Raw genomic sequence first — 8,012 nt, forward strand, 5'->3', positions numbered from 1 at the left:
AGGTTTGGGGTTGTTGCATGGATGATGATTATATATATATATCATGTTCATCATTCATTGCATCTGATGACCATTGTCTCCCTTGTGGTGAGAGAGTCATCAGTTGGTTTGGTTTAGCACCGCCCACTCGGCCACTCATGGGTAGTGGTAGCTGGAGCAGTTGCCGCTCGTCCTGTCGTGCCACCCGGTCACGAGGTTTAGTGAGATCCGGCGTTGTGAGCAGTCAGGGACCCTGATGCTATGTAGCTAGATAGCTACTAGTGGACTGTCCGCCTCGACCACTATATAGTGGGCTGGAGGGTAGTACAGTTGTCACGGACCCAAGCCTCTCGGCCATACTGGGGTCGTGGTGTCTGGAGAGGTGTCGGGGGTGACCATGGAGCATGCATACGCAGTTATTATTCCTGCATTTGATGCGCGGTGCATCTGCATTTGCATACATGCCTAGTAGATACTAGTTGCATGTGATTGTCGTTGTTGCACTTGATTGAGATATGGTTGTTGCATTTGGTTGCCATGCTGCATACATGTCCTTTAATTTATATGTATATGCAGTCGTATTTATATTGCACAGGTGTCACGGGTATATCTGTTGCAGATCCAGTGAGTTTACCGATCTTTGTACCTTGTGTCGATTCCAGATTGGGTATGTATCTGTCCTTATGTTAGTTGTGGTTTGTACAGTTTATATGTCAGGTTATTATGTTAGGTAGGTTCAGATGCATTGATTATGATAGTATGATCATGTTCTTTATTCCCTACTGAGACTGTATACTTGTGATCTCCATGTTTTGTTTGTAGACCATGCACTGTCTTTTCTATTACCCGCTGAGTTACTTATACTCACCACCGCATGTATACATTTATGTTTTCAGGTAGCCTGTAGAGGGTTGGTGTCGCTCGGAGTGTCCTGTCTGTCGGGCCCTACGTCACATCCGAAGATCGTGATTGTTTTCTTTTGTATATTCTTTTCTTATTTTCGGCATTGTATTTGTGTATAGCCATGTGGCTATCTTATGGTTTTGGTGTTGTATTTGTTGTATAAAGCCTAGCCGGCTAGCAGTGTGTTGATTGTGTTGTATTGGGCTTTCCGTTTTCGTTTTTCCGCTGTGTTGGTTTTTAGTACAGCCGTGTGGGCTGTTTTATATATAACTGCGTGGTTGTGATTGTTTCATCCCAGCCGTATAGGCTGTTGTTATAACTGCGTGGTTGTGTATATAAATATTCCAGCCGCATGTGGCTGATGTATTTTGCTTGTAGTGATGCTTCAGATTGTCATCGGTACAGGGGAGATGTTATCGGATTTTTGTCTGGCAGAGACTCCTTTGGGGGCGTGACAGATTGGGTATATGATGTGGACTGTACATAGATGGGTATGTGTTATAGGAGTCATCTAGTTGACCGTGCATTTACATGTGGTGTGTACATGCGTATTTGTCATATACTTTTGGAGGAGTTTTGTTGATTGTATGTTTAGAGTATATACACATGTCTGTTGTATTGTTATTGGAGGATACATGTTGATTGTACTTATCTTTTGTGTACATGTGTCTGGTGGTATTATTGGAGATTTTTGGTTGATTATACATGTGTAGTGTGTACATATGTTTGGTGGGATACGTGGAGGTATCATGATGATTATACTCATGTTGGAGGTATTTATGAGGTTTGGAGTTATTGCATGGATGATGATTTTATATATATATATATATCATGTTCATCATTCATTGCATCTGATGACCATTGTCTCCCTTGTGGTGAGAGAGTCGTCAGTTAGTTTGGTTTAGCGCCGCACACTCGGCCACTCATGGGTAGTGGTAGCTGGAGCAGTTGCCGCTTGTCCTGTCATGCCACCCGGTCACGAGGTTTAGTGAGATCCGGCGTTGTGAGCAGTCAGGGACCCTGATGCTATTTAGCTAGATAGCTATTAGCGGACTGTCCGCCTCGACCACTATATAGTGGGCTGGAGGGTAGTACAGTCGTCACAGACTCAAGGCCATACAGGGGTCGTGGTGTTCGGAGAGGTGGCGGCGGTGACCATGGAGCATGCATGCACTTTTGCATATGATGCACGGTGCATCTGGGGGTTATATTTGCATACATGCCTACTAGATACTAGTTGCATGTGTTTGTGGTATGTTGCATCTGTTTGCGATATGATTGTTGCATATGGTTGTCATACTGCATACATGTCATTTATTTTACATGTATATGCAGTCGTATTTATATTGCACAGGTGTCAGGGGTATGTCTGTTGCAGATCCGGTGAGTTTACTGACCATTGTACCATGTGTCGATTCCAGATTGGGTATGTATCTGTCATTATGTTAGTTGTGGTTTGTACAGTTTATATGTCAGGTTATTATGTCAGTTATGTTTAGGTGCATTGATTATGGTAGTATGATCATGTTTCTTTATTCCCTACTGAGACTGTATACTTGTGATCTCCATGTTTATGTATTGTCCATGTACTATCTTTTCTATTACCCGCTGAGTTACCTATACTCACCACCGCATTTGTACATTTATGTTTTCAGGTAGCAGGTAGATGGTTGGTGTGTCGCTTGGAGTATCCTATCTGCCGGGTCCTACGTCACATCCGAAGACTGTGTTCGTTTTCTATTGTATATTCTTTTCTTATTCGTGGCATTGTATTTGTGTTTAGCCATGTGGCTATCTTATTCTTTTGGTGTTGTATTTGTGTTTAAACCGTGCTGGCATGCATTGTATCTATTTGTCTTGTGTGGGCTTTCCATTTTCGTTTTTCCGCTGTGTTGGTTTTTGTACAGCCGTGTGGGCTGTTTTATATATAACTGCGTGGTTGTGATTGTTTCATTCCAGCTGTGTGGGCTGTTATTATAACTGCGTGGTTGTGTATATAAATATTCCAGCCGCATGTGGCTGATGTATATTTTGTTTGTAGTGATGCTTCATATTGTCACCGGTACAGGGGAGATGCTGTCGGATTTTTATCTGGCAGGGACTCCTTTGGGGGCGTGACACAAGTACCATATTTAGACACTTGGATCCTAGTTCAAACTTTTCTAACATTTTCTTGAGTCGCTCGACTTGACCTTCCAAGTTGAAATTTTCTTCCTCAAGTTTTACAACTTGAGTTGAAGTTCTAATTTGAACTTGGTTAGTTGATTTAATCAAGTTAACTTGTTCAAGGTGGTCTATTTCCTTAAGAAGTAAGTTATTTTATTTTTTAGATTATTTTTAATTTTTTAAACAAACATTTAACTTCTTTAAGTAATTTGACTTTGAATAAAAGGATACCATATTGGGACCTTTGAAAATGGATACGGATTCGTGGCTTCTCTCGGACTTGGTGTCGGTTTCAGACTTGGTGTCGGTCTCGAACTTGTACTCTTCCTGAGACTCGAAATCTTTGTTTCTTGTTATAAGGGCAAGATGGCTCGAATGCTTCGATTCTTCAGCATCAGACTCCTCGAAAGATGACTCGTCCCATGTTTCTTTGAGGACTTTCTTCCTTCTTATTGATTTTTAATTTTCTTCCTTCCAATTAGGGCTTCCTTTTTGAAATGTCCCTTCTTGTTGCATCCATAACAAATCATTTCTGATTTGTTTTGCGTCTGGCTGGTTGGTGTCTTCTTGATACTTCTTTTGAACCTCCTTTTTGTTAGTAGTTTTCTAACCATGTTGACTAGCTCCTCTTCATTGGTTGAGTCTGAGTCAAACTCACTTTCTAGTTCATTCTTGATTCTGGTCTTGGTTTCTTTGCTTGATTCTGCATACAAAGCAATTCGTTTCTCGGCTTGACTCAAGTTAGACTATTCGTGTAATTCTAATTCACAAAAAAGTTCATCTAATTTAAGAATTGAGAGGTCCCTTGAAACTTTGTATGCATCTACTATTGATGCCCACAAAGTATTTCTCAGGAAGGTGTTTAGTGCATACCTTATTGTGTCGCGGTTCTCTAGGTTGTGTTCGATCAAATTAGGCCATTGAGAATATCCTTTAGTCTCGCGTGCAGTTGTGTGGTCGTCTCTTCGGGAAGAATTTTAATATTACATAAGTTATTTAATAGTAAATCTCTTTTATTTACCTTAGATTCATTGGTTCTTTCATGCAGATTTAATAGATGGTCCCAGAGTTCTTTTATATTTTTGTAGGGCCCAACTCGATTCAGTTCATCCATGGTCATGCCACACTAAATGTAAGATACTACAATTTAATAATATGTGTTATTGGACTAATAACCTTATTAGATTTTTCAGGAATTTTTAGAGATTTTTCAGGATTTAAATGGACTCCATATGACACGTTTAAGGGGATGAATCTATTAGGCTGAAGGAAAGCCTGTTTGGATTATCTATTAAGTGAAATTGATTTAATTAGCATAAGGTTTAATTAAGATAACCTAAGTATAAAACTAAGGTTACTGTGCCCGATTCTTTTCCCCTCATTTTGCGTCGACCCCCCACCCCCCTTCTCCATCGTGACACCCACGCAACCCCAACGCTACAATCTTTGATCGTGCCGGTGCTGTTCCGCCAACCGAGACCTTCCTCCACCATTTGCTGGAGTTCGGCTTGAGGTTGTTCTTCTTCCTGAGTCGGCGTCCCTGCATGGGTAAATCTCTGGTTAAGAGGGGTTCGATCCCTAGATTTAATCTCTCACCGCCGCACCCCTTCACATCGCAGTTCTGACCATCGGACCATGCTACTCTAGCCAATCTGTGCCCTAGTTGCAGTGTCACCCTATCATCTGCCCGTCTTACCATCACGACGACATTTCAATTTCCTCCGTGAGAGATCTCGGATATGATAAGGGGTAAGTTATGCTTAGTGTTAGATAGACATAGATTTGATTTCATATGCTGTTTTGGGATGTCAAGCATAGTTGGGTGACCTATCATTGTAGCTTTGGCGAGGAGATTGGCCACAGGTGGCTAGCCACTGCCACCAGATCCTTTGCTCTAGCTAGTTCCTTAACTCTAGGGTCAGCGACCTCTATCCCAGGTTCAACGTGGGATTTCCGGCCTGGATCTCCTAAAGAGAGCAGTTGCAGCCAAACAACTCTGTTTCGGCCAGAAATCAGGGATTGACTATGAGGTAAGATCTCTTGTTTAAGGTTTGTGGATTTGGATTGGAGGTTAATGCTCAGATGTGGTTGTATTGATTGTGAATTGGGGGTTGGAATCGAAGGGGCAGCGATTGCATTGTAGCTTTGTCCATGAATCACTAGCAGCAAGTTTCTCTGATTAAGTCAACAACAAAGTCTTTGGATTTGGATAAGTTTGGATAATGGTTTATGGATAGATTTAATGCAATTTAATTATGGAAGAATTATGAATATCAATTTCAATGTGGTTGTGATGGTTTATGGGTTGAGATTATTCAATTCGTATTGAAGATGAATGGATTTTAATTAATGATTCATGGATTGATTTAATTATGTGTTTAGGGATCAGTTTGCATTTCAGTGATGAATTGGTTGATTGTTGATGATGGTGTTGAGTAATATGGATGTGTATCAGATTTCTTTTAAGGTTGTAATATGTGAGGCTTGGTTAATGAGTGTTTAGTTTTTTTAAGTCATGGATTTAATAATGGATTAATTAAGGCGGATGAATTATGTAAGACTGATTCATGATATTTAGTAGATGATATATTGGATTAATTAATGGATTGTAGATTATGATTAGAAAGATTAAGAGAATCATGGATGACTGTAATTGAAGTTAAACATTAATTAAGATAATTAATAATCATTTAATTTGGGTTTTCCCTAATTATTTTGGGTTTAGCTAGTTGTTGCATATGTAATTAGATAAACTATACATCATGTGATTTGCAGGATGTTGACTGAGACGAGCGTCTCGACGTGAGATTATTTATAACGATCATCAGATAAAGGCTGGTACTTCTTGCTTTGTCTCTTTAATACATTGATCTTAGAGCATGAACTATATATTCGGATAGTTACTGTGTTTATCTTGACTCCACTCGTATTTTTCCTGTACTTGATGCTTATCCACTAGATCTTTGAGCTACTCGTTTCTATATCTATACAGTCTCTCGTAGCTATCTATGATATTTAGCATATACTAGATATCATACTTACCTGCTTTGAATGTTGTTTATTTACACACCTTACTGAGCATGCTGGCTTCATGTAACATACTTAGTTTCTATTTATATATATATATATGATGACTGTTGCATCTTGCGCATCATGTCAATGCATGCATACTGACGATGATTGTCTCTCTTGTGGTCTGAGAGAGATGTCAGTCAGGGCCGCACACTCAGCCACTCATGGGTAGTGGTAGCTAGAGTGTGCTGCTTGTCCAGTCGTGCCCCCACTCGCTCACTCATGAGTAGTGATAGTTGGAGTTGCGGGTAGCAGGGACCCCTGTCACTACATTGCTAGTTAGTTACTATGCAACTGTCCCCTCGGCCACTCGAGAGTAGTGGTAGCTGAAGTGGTGTATAGTTTATAATTTATCTGGCCTTTCGACCATACAGGGGTCGTGGTGCAGAGAGGTGGGCTGGGCGAGCATCCGTGCATACACTTTTGTTCTTATACTTGTTTATGTTGTTCTTACTTACTTATACTGATATGCTTATAGATGTTGAGATATATACCTGTGTATGTGTTTAGACACTGGCATACTTATTGGTAATATATATATACATACCTCACATGTTACCCTTGTAGCTATCAGCAGTACTGTAACTGATCTGTGCTACTCCTGACCTTTTATTACTAGCTTAGGATATGATTTCAGGTATGGACATTTTCTATGATATCACTATAGTATCTGTTATTTTCCTTATGTGACTGTATACCTTTGTATCTCTAGTTCTATATTATACTCATGCACTATCTGTCTATTACCCGCTGAGACCCAGCACTCACCACCCCATGAACTAGTTTATTTCATCAGGTAGCAGGTAAATGATTTATGGAGTCACCTGGGGATCTTGTCAGCCAGTCCCATGTCATATCGAGCGACTTCTTCCGTTATTACTTCTATTCGTATTATTGGCTTTGGACTTATTCATGTATATGTATCTTTTATTTAGAGGTCATCTTTGTGGTTTCTTATATTTGTGTTGATGTTGTGGTGTCAAACCAAGCTGACTTGCAATTAGATGTATTGTGATTTTTTTGGTATTTGTTATTTAGTGACTTCCACTGTGTTTTGCTATAGCCGTATGGGTTGCTTATTATACAACTGCGTGGCTATGTTCTTTTTTATCCAGCCGTGTGAGTTGTGTATATAAATGCATGGTTGTGTTTTATATCCAACCATGTGGGTTGTAGATTGCTTGTGAGTAGCCCTTGGGCACTATATATTGGTTTTAGTTGTCACTGCTATAGGGGAGGTGCTGTTCGATTTTTGTCGGACAACCTTACCCTCGGGGCATGACAATTTACTGGTATTAGAGCCACAGGGTTACGAGGCTTATTTTCTATGATTTTGATTTCATGTTTTGTTTTTTTCTTTCGATGTGACTTTTCGAGTTTTGGGACCAGACAACGACAAGACATCTCCAAGTTATAGGAGGTGTGTTTGTGTACTATTATCGTACACTTTGGTTAGTACTTATCTAGTTATTAATAGTATGTATGACATGTGTTGAGTCAGCCACTGTTTAGGTATCAGTTCCTACTAGAGATTAGGGATTACAGTCTCATGGGATTTCTTCTACCATACCATCAATACTACTTGTTTTTTCTATTACTAGTTGGATAGTGGATAGTATCTACTAAATATCAGGTTAGCTCGGTCAGTATAGCATCAATTTACTCGTGTTGGTTAGGTCAGTAGAGGACCGATTTATTGTGTTGGTTCGGTTAGTAGAGGACAGATTTATCTTTGCTGGTTTCGTTAGTAGAGGATTGATTCATTCTTGTTGGTTTAGATAACAAAAGACTGATTTACTCTTATTAGTTCGGTTAGTAGAGGACCAACTTACTCTATTTCATGGAGATTCCGATCTTTGGATTATTTGTGTTTGGTTAAATAACTTGGAAGG

The sequence above is a fragment of the Zingiber officinale genome, chromosome 7A, assembly GCF_018446385.1.
Source record: "Zingiber officinale cultivar Zhangliang chromosome 7A, Zo_v1.1, whole genome shotgun sequence".
Classification (NCBI taxonomy): Eukaryota; Viridiplantae; Streptophyta; class Magnoliopsida; order Zingiberales; family Zingiberaceae; genus Zingiber; species Zingiber officinale.